Source organism: Lissotriton vulgaris, chromosome 2_2, assembly GCF_964263255.1.
Source record: "Lissotriton vulgaris chromosome 2_2, aLisVul1.2, whole genome shotgun sequence".
NCBI lineage: Eukaryota > Metazoa > Chordata > Amphibia > Caudata > Salamandridae > Lissotriton > Lissotriton vulgaris.
Genome location: NC_141688.1, coordinates 249,482,851 through 249,496,906, shown reverse-complemented (window position 1 = coordinate 249,496,906; position 14,056 = coordinate 249,482,851).

Below are 14,056 nucleotides of genomic sequence, written 5' to 3'. Positions count from 1 at the left end.
ATCCCGTTGAGGTTTAATATAACCACAAGACAAGGTATGTTAAAGTTACGAACGTATGTGTGATAAAAAGTACCATTTACATGCATGAGTACGCTTTCAGATTGGTGAATACGTGACCGCGTTGCAAGCCATGTAGTGGAACAGATAGAGTCTGACAGAACCCTTTTGCTTTGTAAGTCATACTTACCACAGCCTGATTAACCCCTTTAATGCAACATTCCACGGGCCACGCATTCCAATGCATAAGACCCACACTATAAAAACGCCACTTATGAGAGACTTGACCCATTCTGGATGTTAAGGTGTTCAGTTTAAAAGTATTGCCATTTTTTAGTTGCAAAGCCATTGAGCTATGAATGAGTTCCTGGTATTTGAATACCAGTCAACTAACTTTAAGTGTTATTCCCTATAACCTCCCCCTTGTCTAGTTTGTCTTTTTAATTTTACAGGTACTCTCTGACCTTGTTAAAGAACAGCGCAACGAGATGTTCTATTGAATTCTTTTGTACTCATAGAGACGTGAGTAAGTCTCTATTCACTTGAGCACTGTGGTCCTGATGAAAGCCCCACCGACCTACTGGCGACTAGAGGGCTGAAACATGTCGACCTATACCACGTAACTAATGTAAAAGAGTCATAATCGCTCTAAATTCACTCACTTTAATTTTAATATTGTCCTCTAAAGACCAGAACTATTAAAATAATTGTCTGTTATAGAGAACAATTTTTACCTACTTTCTTTATAACTTCACCACTTCACTTCACAATCACGATTTCTGATCACTACTGTTCTAACAAGGGTAATACCTCCTGGCTGGAGGTCGCATAAACTACTAAACCCTGTGATTATGCGAACACGTATGAGGGACAGCGGAGAACCAAGATATACCGCTAAAACATTGTAATTTTCCAACACGTGTATGAGGGTTTTTTATTGGGACTAGTATGAACCATCCCGCATACCCCATGTTATGCAGGACAAGTGATCCTTTCTCATTGATTAAAAATATTAGCAATATAGGAAACTGATTGGATCACGTATTCCTATCCCCCTCCATTGATCTTGTTTATTCATATGCCACAGTTGTATGTCAGACCATCTTGAACATAAATATCACGCAACTTAAATATTGTGTTCTAAATATCATTTACTAAAATATTGTCCCATTACAAAAATATCATCCCCTTGGGTGTGCATTTTATTATTAACTCCAGTGGGGTAATATTTTTATAAATGCTATTTAGCACATCATATTTTTGTTATATGATTTTCTGGTATCACACAGTTAAGCTGCTACTACTGAAGTATTAGTATGTATTGAAATGACAAAACAACACAGCCACAGAATGTTACTGCATAATTCATATTTTGCCTTTTGTGACCACTTTATTTAATGAACCTGGCAACCTAATTTGATCCTCCTTGCATTATAATTCTAGTGGCCCCGGTCAAGGGCCAAGGGGACTTGCAGTTCTTTGACCTGAGATATATCACACACACAAATACACCCACACACACACCCACACACCCACCACATACATACATGTATCTTAACACACAGTCATAACTGAGGAGAAAACTGTATTTTACATTTCCAAAATCACCTCCATTCACACAAAGGGCTCGATTCCGATCCGGTAAATAAATCCACCGTACGATTAGTATTCGTAGCCGAATCCGTACGAATAGAAAAATACAGTCCGACCTGCGTAGTACGATCCATTAGCGCCTATTCCCGTACGAATATCAGCCATCCGTACGAACAACAGTCGAAGCCCCGTACGACTTAGCGTCGGAAATCAAACCGTACGATTTGTAAACCTGCTGTACAACTACAGAAGTACGATCCAGTTCGGGAACCCAAAACGCAATTTGTACGGGCCAAAGTAGTCGCGCATGAAGATGGATTCGTACGGGATCCCATGCCTCACAGCAAGCAATCAATACATACCACACTTGTACCCCTCGCCCAAGCCTACGCGAGCCCCCCACCCGCCAATGGCCCGTACAACCCCGTACAACTCGATCGCACGCACAAGTACTGCACGCACATCCCCCCAACAATCGTACGCGAGCCCCCCACCCGCCAACGGCCCGTACAACCCCGTATAACTCGACCGCACACACAAGTACCGCACGCACACCACTACAACAATCGTACGCGAGCCCCCCATCCGCCAACGGCCCGTACAACTCGTTTGCACGCACAAGTACCGCACGCACAACCCCCCAACAAGCGTACGTGAGCCCCCCACCCGCCAACGGCCCGTACAACTCGTTCGCACGCACAAGTACCGTACGCACACCCCTCCCAACAAGCGTACGCGAGCGCCCCACCCACCAACGGCCCGTACAACTCGAGCGCACGCACAAGTACTGCACGCACACCACCCCAACAAGCATACGTGAGCCCCCCACCCGCCAACAGCCCGTACAACTCGTTTGCACGCACAAGTACCGTACGCACACCCCCCCAACAAGCTTACGCGAGCCCCACCACCCGCCAACGGCCAGTACAACCCCGTGCAACTCGACCGCACGCACAAGTACCGCACGCACACCCCCACAACAATTGTACGCGAGCCCCCCACCCGCCAACTGCCCGTACAACCCCGTATAACTCGACTGCATGCACAAGTACCGCACACACCCCCCCACAACAATCGTACGCGAGCCCCCCACCCGCAAACGGCCCGTACAACTTGTTCGCACGCACAAGTACCGTACACACACCCCCCCCAGCAAGCGTACACGAGCCCCCCACCCGCCAATGGCCCGTACAACTTGATTGCACGCACAAGTACCGTACGCACACCCCCACCACAATCGTACGCGAGCCCCCCACCCGCCAACGGCCCGTACAACTCGATCGCACGCACAAGTACCGCACGCACAGCCCCCCAACAAGTGTACGCAAGCCCCCACCCACCAACGGCCCGAACAACTCGTTAGCACGCACAAGTACCGTACGCACACCCCCCAGCAAGCGTACGCGAGCCCCCCACCCGCCAACCGCCCGTACAACTCCATACAACTCGATCGCATGCACAAGTACCGCACGCACATTCCCCCCAACAAGCGTACGCAAGCCCCCCACCCGCCAACGGCCCGTAAAACTCGTTCGCATGCACAAGTACCGTACGCACACCCCCCCCAACAAGCGTACGCGAGCCCCCCACTCGCCAACGGCCCGTACAACTCGACCGCACGCACAAGTACCGCACGCACACCCCCACAACAATCGTACGCGAGCCCCCCACCCGCCAACGGCCTGTACAACCCCGTACAACTCGATCGCACGCACAAGTACCACACGCACACCCCCACAACATTTGTACGCGAGCCCCCCACCCGACAATGGCCCGTACAACCCTGTACAACTCGATCGCACGCACAAGTACCGCACGCACACCCCCCCAACAAGCGTACGCGAGCCCCCCACCCGCCAACGGCCCGTACAACTCATTGACCCGCACAAGTACCGTACGCACACCCCCCCAACAAGCGTACGCGAGCCCCACCACCCGCCAACGGCCCGTACAACTCGTTCGCACGCACAAGTACCGTACACACACCCCCCCAACAAGCATACGCGAGCCCCCCACCCGCCAAAGGCCCGTACAACCCCGTACAACTCGACCGCACGCACAAGTACCACACGCACACCCCCACAACAATGGTACGTGAGCCCCCAACCCGCCAACGGCCCGTACAACCCCGTACAACTCGATCGCACGCACAAGTACCGCACGCACACCCCACAACAATCGTACGCGAGCCCCCCACCCACCAATGTCCCGTAGAACCCCGTACAACTCGATCGCACGCACAAGTACCACATGCACACCCCCCCAACAAGCGTACGCAAGCCCCCCACCCGCCAACGGCCCATACAACTCGTTCGCACGCACAAGTACCGTACGCACACCCCCCCAACAAGCGTACGCGAGCCCCACCACCCGCCAACGGCCCGTACAACCCCGTACAACTCGACCGCACGCACAAGTACCGCACACACAACCCCACAACAATCGTACGCGAGCCCCCCACCCGCCAACGGCCCGTACAACTCGATCGCACGCACAAGTACCGTACGCACACCTCCACAACAATCGTACGCGAGCCCCCCACCCGCCAACGGCCCGTACAACCCCGTACAACTTGATCGCACGCACAAGTACCGCACGCACACCCCCCCAACAAGCGTACGCGAGCCCCCCACCCGCCAACGGCCCGTACAACTTGTTTGCACGCACAAGTACCGTACACACACCCCCCCAACAATCGTATGCGAACCCCCTACCCGCCAACGGCCCGTACAACCCCGTACAACTCGATCGCACGCACAAGTACCGCACGCACACCCCCACAACATTTGTACGCGAGCCCCCCACCCGCCAACGGCCCGTACAACCCCGTACAACTCGTTCGCACGCACAAGTACTGCACGCACACCCCCCAACAAGCGTACGCGAGCCCCCCACCCACCAACGGCCCGTACAACTCGTTCGCACGCACAAGTACCGTACGCACACCCCCCCAACAAGCGTACGCGAGCCCCCCACCCGCCAACGGCCCGTACAACCCCGTACAACTCGACCGCACGCACAAGTACCACACGCACACCCCCACAACAATCGTACGTGAGCCCCCCACCCGCCAACGGCCCGTACAACCCTGTACAACTCGATCGCACGCACAAGTACCGCACGCACTCCCCCACAACAATCGTACGCGAGCCCCCCACCCGCCAACGGCCCGTAAAACCCCGTACAACTCGATCGCACGCACAAGTACCGCACGCACACCCCCCCAACAAGCGTATGCAAGCCCCCCACCCGCCAACAGCCCATACAACTCGTTCGCACGCACAAGTACCGTACGCACACCCCCCAACAAGCGTACGCGAGCCCCACCACCCGCCAACGGCCCGTACAACCCCGTACAACTCGACCGCACGCACAAGTACCGCACTCACACCCCCACAACAATCGTACGCTAGCCCCCCACCCGCCAACGGCCCGTACAACCGGTACAACTTTTTCGCACACACAAGTACCGTACGCACACCCCCCCAACAAGCGTACGCGAGCCCCCCACCCACCAACGGCCCGTACAACTCGATCGCACGCACAAGTACCGTACGCACACCTCCACAACAATCGTACACGAGCCCCCCACCCGCCAACGGCCGTACAACCCCGTACAACTTGATCGCACGCACAAGTACCGCACGCACACCCCCCCAACAAGCGTACGCGAGCCCCCCACCCGCCAACGGCCCGTACAACTCGTTCGCACGCACAAGTCTCGTACGCACACCCCCCCCAGCAAGCGTACGCGAGCCCCCCACCCGCCAACGGCCCGTACAACCCCGTACAACTCGATCGCACACACAAGTACCGCACGCACACCCCCCCAACAAGTGTACGTGAGCCCCCCACCCGCCAACGGCCTGTACAACTCGTTTGCAAGCACAAGTAGCATACGTACACCCCCCCCAACAAGCGTAAGCGAGCCCCCCACCCGCCAACGGCCCGTACAACTCGATCGCACGCACAAGTACCGTACGCACACCCCCCAAACAATCGTACACGAGCCCCCCACCCACCAAAGGCCCGTACAACCCCGTACAACTCAACCGCACGCACAAGTACCGCACGCACATCCCCACAACAATCGTATGCGAGCCCCCCACCCGCCAACGGCCCGTACAACTCGTTCGCACCCAGAAGTACCGCACACACACAACGCCAACGCCAACACCCAAACCAGCACAACAACACCAAACATGTCTCTTGTGTACACACCATTGAGTAAGAATGTACTGGTCACAGCTAAACAGGCAAACAGAGGTCAACAATGACAGCCACCCCATATATGACACACACAACCAATTCAAAATAAGCCACACCCACTTTTTCACCAATAAAAGGGTTCACACATACAACCCAGCATCCTTAGCAACATAATCATTATTGAGAAGAAACAGAGAGCACACCAACAATTGCAGCAACATACCTTCACACATACACCCTATCACATCTACACCCACACCACCCCCTTCACAATCAGAACCACACACCCTCATCCATACACACCATCACCCCCACAACCACATACACCCCACACCATGACCACACACAAGCATCCAAAGTTCACTAACCCGGAGATGGAGATCCTTACAGATTAAATCTTCAGAGTCGAGCCACAGCTGTTTGGCACATTGGTCAGACAGACCAGCATGGCAGAAAAAACTCGCCTGTGGGAGAGGATCCTAGACCGGGTCAATGCTGTTGCACCCATCAGGCGCACCAGGGGGGAATGCCAGAACAGGTGGTATGATCTGCGGAGGATGGTCAAGAAGAAGATGGACCAGGACTACGCCAATGCACACTACACTGGAGGTGGTGGTCCCCACAGACCTCCTCTATACCATCCCTGGGAGCAGAAAGTCATGGACCTGCTGTCACCGGTGGGAGTACACGGAATAGGAGGAGCTGTTGAGCCTGGTGAGTGTACAATAAAAAGATGTTACAGGGGTGGACTTACAACAGTGCCCAGCAGCATGGGGTGGGTGGCCATGAGTCCCAGCATGACAAAACAAAAAGGGGGTTTGATGCAAGGGGGAGGCACAAAGGGTCGAAGGTGGAGGGTAGGAGGCTACTCTCATCCCATATGTCCCAGGGACACACCCAAGCACCATGCACAATGCACAGGGATAGGGCAATATCACACAAGATAGTATACTACAGTTGCCAAACAATTTCATGTGGTGGAAACACCTTCCAGAGAACCAACATTTTGTGGCACAGTAAGGCAGTGTAGCGAGCGAGCAAGCACTAACAACCTGGCCCCATCCCTGTCTCCCTCTCCCTCCCACTCCCACTGTTGCCCACTCCCTCGGTTGCCCTCTCCCTCTGTCGCCCCCTCCCCCTGTCGCCCCCTCCACCTGCTGCACTCCCTCCCTCTGTTTCCCTCCATCCCTCTGGCTACCTGCCTCAGTCACCTCACCTCAGCCCCCTGGGCACACAGACAGTTGCACCCAAGCACTGCACAGGCCTTTAAAACACCTTAGAGCAGAATGTCCAGGGATAGCAGTCATCTACTAATTGCCTGCAACACCCCCACCATTTGCAGTGGAGAATGTACTGGGTTAGGACACACATTTGGGAACGCTCTGTACTACACAATGGGCACAGGTGTAGGCACCAGAAGTCCCTCCTGTGATCACTGCAAACAGCAGGACAAGGTCACACATCCTGTGCATGAACACAAACTCACAATTATGACAGCATGCCACATCAGGTGGCAGCCAAAGAATGAACGATGGACGCTTGCAAATGACACGCAAACTACTAACATGGCCTGTCATACACCCCCCTTACAGAAACTCATCCCCTGGGGAAAGGCATAGGAGTGCAACAATGTCACAATTGTCATGTACCACAACTAAACACTCACTCATATGAATACGCATACAAGTAATACATGCACATTGCAGAAGCCCCAGTCCATTGTGCCTCTCAAACAATGCACGTGCCCCATCTCATGACTGTTGTGGATGCACATAAGTAACAACATGGACATGGGTATTGACAAGGTGATGCGTCTTTGAGAAGTGATACGTTCAAAAGCCCTGATCGATAAGTGTGTGTACAGGTCCAGGGGTGTTGGCATTGCGTTGCCATCACGGAACAGCAAAATACATACAAAGTAGTTGATGTTATGCAAATTAATGATGCCCTGTCCCTTACATCAACATGCTGCATCTAAACTCTGTGCATGCTTGACGCAGACATTAGGATTTACACCGTATCCTGGTTGTTGCATGAACGTGAGCAATGCTTAACATGTGCTGTGCCGGCAAGACAAGCCACAGCAATGGCTGTGTCAGTCATTGTCAAGAGAATAGAAGAATGAAAATACCCCTGAGTACATGTCAATTTACTACCACTACATGCACAACTGAACAATGACAACAATGTACAGCTTGTGGAACTGTGATGCAGATAATGGATAAATAAACAAGATGTCACTTGATAGTGCCTTAACAGTGTCTCTCTCTCCCACACACAGGGCAACGTGTGGAGCCCCCTCCACCCCCGGGGGGAGAAGGATCCCAGTCACAGGCTCAGCCAGACACAGACCCCACCGACAGCCACGCCACTCAACGCACTGTGGATGACCCCAACCAACCTGGCACCTCTGGATCCCAAACACCTGCAGCAACTGTACCAGCTACATCTCTGCCAATCACCGGAACCATTCCCAACACATCACAGCAGACAGGTCAGAGCCCTGCACATGATCCATCAGAGAGCCTGTCTGAAAATGAGGGACACCCTTTGTCGGGCGCCCCTGAGGTGGCAGACAACCTCCACTCTGCCAGCACTCGGGGGCCCCGTCGATCGGTTGTGCCCACAAGCGCAGGCAGTGCTTGTGTGGGTCAGGGTGGTGGGAGTGGTGCAAGGCGGAGGCGGGAATCTGGCCAGTCAGCTGCAGGGCCCGGTATGCCTGAACTCACTAACATCCTGGAGGCATACCGGCGGGACACCAGGGAGGTAGGCCAGCTTGCGGAGGTCCTCAACCAGGTGAAAGAACAGCCGGCAGAGCAAATAGCCAGGCAACAACAACATTATGGACGGGTGGAGGAAAGTCTGGCTCAGCTCTTGACGGTGCATCGGGAAATGAGCCAATCGCTACGTCAGATAGCTGCCAACATGCAGCGCCCTCCCTGTGTCACAAGGCCAGCAACATCACGGCAAAGTGCGACACCAGCCGCAGGGAGGGGGAGGAGGAGGAGGAGGAACTCTCTGACGAAGCCTCCCATGCATCGTCCGTGCCTGCACGTGAGGGTCCCCCAAGGAAGGTGGGTCGTCCACGGCTAAGACGTTGAGGGGCAGTGGGCCATGCACATCTCCCAGGACACTGGACCTGGCAAATTACCCCTGGGTGCACCAGTATCCCCTATGAGACTCTCCCACATGGACTTGCTGGTCACAGTCTGCCCAATGATGCCAAGCACTGTGGCCTGGACTCTGTTGACTGAAATTGTAAGGCATCTCATCTCCAGCAGTGATATTTGGATTTCACACCTTTCTGTAAGCACCTATTCACTTTTCATGCACAAGATCACCAAATAAATATACTGAACTTCATACGCATTTGTTGATTTATCTTTGAACCACAGCATAAATTGATATGTGTGTGCAAATGTATACAATGCAAGGGTATCCAACAAACAGCAGCCATCCACACACTAGCATCAGAATCTGTGTGAGGACACACATCGGTCAGAAATTACTAACAACTAGAGACATGGATGGAAAGACACACCTGTGTGGGATAGTAAATTCTTGAGGGGGGTTTGGATGCCAAAACTGCTATCACAGCCAGGCCCAGGAGAGTCACATTGAGGTGTACAGATAATTGTGATACAACTAGTTGTCCACGTAGGGAGTACCTACAACTGTGTCTGCAGGTATGTGAACTATCATCAACATGATGTAGTACTGTGGATGTCATGAATGGCGCACAGGACAAGGGTGGCAGGACAGACTGTGGGCAATGTGCTGTAGCACTCTACACAAGCACACCTGACTAGGTGACCTACCCCTATGTTGCTACAAGTACTAGACTCCTGTTATGGGAGCATCGCATACAGAACAACTACCCACGTCTGACACATACCTACACCAGACTGGGTAAATCACACCACACCCAAGATACGTTGTCATGGTGTGTGTCCCCTGTGCCAACTTGACTGACTGTGACAGCTATGTCGAAGTGGTGTGACCAGGTTATATACTGCCACTTGACTGTTAGCAAGATGATTTTTCCAGCTGTGGTGTTGACAAGGTAACACTGTACAATATTGTGCCTATGGAAGGTGTGTGTGTGCTGTACATGGCACATGACCTGGTGGTACGTAGACCCAAGGTCATGTGAATCTGCATAGTTGTTCCAGTATGTGCTGCACATACAGACACATAAGCTGCAGTGGCTGCATCAGAAGCATTGTGATAACAGGAGTGTGATTGTCTGGTGTTGTCCGTGTGTAGGGTGGCAGAAGCATGCTCTACAAATGGATAGAAGGAGGGTCATCCTGTAGGTGTCTGTGTACCTGGATCGTGTGCGCTGCATCGTGCCTGTGCATGCAGCATCAGCAATGAGTGAAGACATGACGGCAGGAGGGGTGTGACAACTTGCAAACCAGGCACATACCGCAAGGGCATTTGGAAGCCACAAAGTTAAATGTGAATGTGAAGGCAGGAGTGTCTGACTCACTCAGGGTCACTGCAAATAAAATGGCACAGTAATGACCAAAGATCACTGTCACTGTATAAGGGCCCTTACAGACAAGTGGGGCACAGGACACACAGCGTCAGCAGGTGTAGACTACAGCTAGTGTGTCGAAAGTAAACAGCTGCTACAAAGCCATCGACCTTACACAAAATATAGTCTTCCAGCCTTCCCAAACACCATGCATGTGCCCGCTGTACACGTCAACACAAAACAATCATAAGCTTACTACATGCCAAATAGTAAACATGCACATTAGAAGGACATGTCCGTTGACATGAAGGCGGCCGAATCTTCAAAAATAAACACACGTCATGCACAACATGATTTCTTACATTGTGAGCCCATGGAGCACTGTCAAACCTACATGTGCATTGGCAAGGACTCAAAATGACACTATTAATGATGTCACCTGTAATGCAGCAGTAAAATTAGGTACAAGCCTGTCAAGGACTGGCCGTACCTTTCTTCATCAGAGTGGTGTGATGCTCAAAGGGTTCCACCTCCAAATAGCCCCTTGGTCTGAGTACAAATGACAGACACAAAAGGGTGATCAGGCGACGGAAGGAGAGGATGGGAACTGCTGGGAGGGAGACCTGAAACAGAGGCAAATAACCATTAGGAGTAAATTCTCATGTCACTGCTAATACAAAAACCTCATTTGATACACTGTACCAGTCACACCTGTGAAGTCAAATGACTGGAGACAACATTAGATTAGTCATCATGCTATCACATCAGATCTGATGCTATGACACGGACACATAAAACCTAGGACAGTCTGTTATCCATTAGAGTATTGTGAAACGCTCACAAGTGAGCTACCATGCAATGAGATCTATGTTGTAAAGAACTCATTCACTGGCTCAGATGAGGTGGACCTTACAAACAAATGAAAACAGTTGGCAATGCTACTTACGCAAACTGTAATATCTGTTTTTGATCATGTGTACTCATAAGGGCCATGTAGGCAAAATTTACTTCACCCACAACAGCTGTAAGAATCACATATGAAGAAGAAGTCAATTACCTACATGCAATGAAGGCACTCTGTAGCCAGTCTTTTGATCTATCAACATAGCATTACTATGCTAAACATGAGATGCAGGTAGAAGAAATATCAACTGCAAGTGAAGTTGAACTAAACCACAAAATGATACCCTACCATTGCACATAAATGCTGCACGGGACAAAAGAATCATGTGAATTACCGCACTCCGCTGGTGCAACACAATAATTAACATATGCATTATCCCAACATTGTCATGTCTCAAGCAAAATATACATGGCATCATGTGAATCAAAACAGAAGTGCTACTCACTGTGAAGGCTGGCGGAGCTGTATTTGCAACCTGCACGGAGGTAACGACATGACAGTGACATGATATACTGCAACAAGGGGCAATGCATCCATGTCCACAGATTCACAGGACAGTGATCTGAACATGTGGAACATACAGTGGGCCACACCTGCACGACATGGTAGAATGGCAACCTAACTGGACTGTCCCACAAGGTGGAGGTGAGGATCCAGTCACATTCAAATGCACACAGTGATGCTGCAATCCCCCACAGAGTCCGTCTTTGAGACCTCTGACACAATGTCAAACCATGGTATATGCAATGTTGCAGTGTCAATGTCTACACACATTAATGCATCCACCAGAGTACACAACTACAACAGATGAGTGTCAGATGGGGTGACAATCCTGTCATGGGAGTGGGCATACATGTAATAAGTAACATAATGTTGTAGCATGTATTCATGGTCGCACTACATGCACATGAACATGTACCACACGTTTCAACACATACCAACGCTAAACAGCCTCGCATGATTCCTTACCCAAATTGACTTCTCCACATGTCCATGCATGCTCCGTTGATTAGGCTGACGTTGCAATCATATTGAGCAATAGCAGGGTGACCACGATGACCCAAACAGACAACAGGCAGGGTGAGCTGTGGATGAGAGTGGCACACAAGGGGTCAAGGTCTGTACAATATTATTTTGACAATGTCCTGTTGAATATCCAGATGTTGTAGTACACCTGTACATTCCAAGTACACACATAGCATGTATGTGTGTTGCATTACATCTGTACCTGTGTGACACAGCACAAGAGAGATCCAAGTGACATTGCATACAGTCTGCTGCATACACATCATGATACCCATGCAACTCTGTAGTACATGTATTACATAAAAGCAGCTATGACTCACCATTATGAGAAGAAGTTGCGGATGAGGTGACTCCGGATATCATCTTCTTCCTCCACATCACTGGTATCCTGGCCAAGGCCTTCATCCTCAACGGGCGGATGTTCCAGCTCATCAGGGTCAAGGTAGAGCGGCACGGCCTTCTCCACTGCCATGTTGTGAAGCATGCAGCACACAGTGAAGATGTCACACATCTTGCGTGGGCTGTATTGGAGGGCTCCGCCTGTCTTGTCCAGGCACCTGAACCGGCTCTTCAGGAGTCCAAATGTCCGCTCAATCACCCGTCTGGTCTTCCCATGAGCATTGTTGTACCGCTGGTCTGCAGCTGTCCTAGGGTTGCGTAGTGGAGTCATGAGCCACGGCATGTTTGGATATCCAGCGTCTCCTGCAAATCGACATCATGGAAATGAGTGCGTAATATGATTCAGATGAAGAAGTTGTGACATACTGACATACATAGCTGATAGAGTATACTCACCAACAAGACATGCCCGGTGGTTGTGCAGCTGCAGCATCATCTGTGGTACCCTGCTACGCCTCATGATGAAAGCATCGTGGCACGATCCTGGAAAACGTGCAGAGACATGTGAGATAATCATGTTGGCAAGACACACCACCAGGGCATTTATTGAGTGGTAGTGTTTCCTGTTGCGATACGCTTGCTCCTGAGCCTGTGGTGGCACCAGAGTAACATGTGTACCATCAATTGCACCAATTACATGTGGCATGCGTCCCAGGGCATAGAATTCCCCCTTGACATCTGTCAACTGTTCTGGAGTCGGGAATGTGATGAATTCATCAAGGTGGAGCAACATCGCAGCCAAAACATCTGTCAATACACGGCTGAACATGGTCTGAGACATCCCTCCCACATCAGCTATGGTCAATTGGATTGTACCTGTGGCAAAGAAATGGAGGGCTGCCATCACCTTTACCTTGGGTGTCAGCGCAGTTGGATACCTGTGTCGTGGTTGCAGGAGAGCCTCCAGACTGTCCGTCAGGTCCTTGATCATCTGTCTGCTGAAGCGATAACGACGGATGCAATTGCGTTCCCTCATGGCTTCCAAGTCAGGTAACGGCCGTTCCAGAGGGGGTGCCCTGCAATACACAAATATTTGAAAATGTGTTCAACTGTCTGACTAACACAATAACAATGTACATGGCACAAGCAACACTGCTTCAACAAATCTAGACAAGTGTGAGTGTGGCGTGGGAGACACACTGATGTAACATGTTCCAACTCCCAGCCACTCCTCCGTGAACAGTGAAAGACCTGTGGTCTGTGGAATGGATATGACATGCATACAAAATATCTGATGGAAAGGTCTCAGTGAGCATGACAATGTATCATGTCAGTGACACATGTCATGTGAATGTCAGTAGGAGGTTGTCTGAACATCCAGACAGCTTAGAGCAATACACACACACCACATGTGGCATCATTTGCACAGTTCTGACATAGTCATGTTGCAGTCTGATATTTCCCTGACTATTACATGAACATCATCATACTGCATTAATGTTTGATTA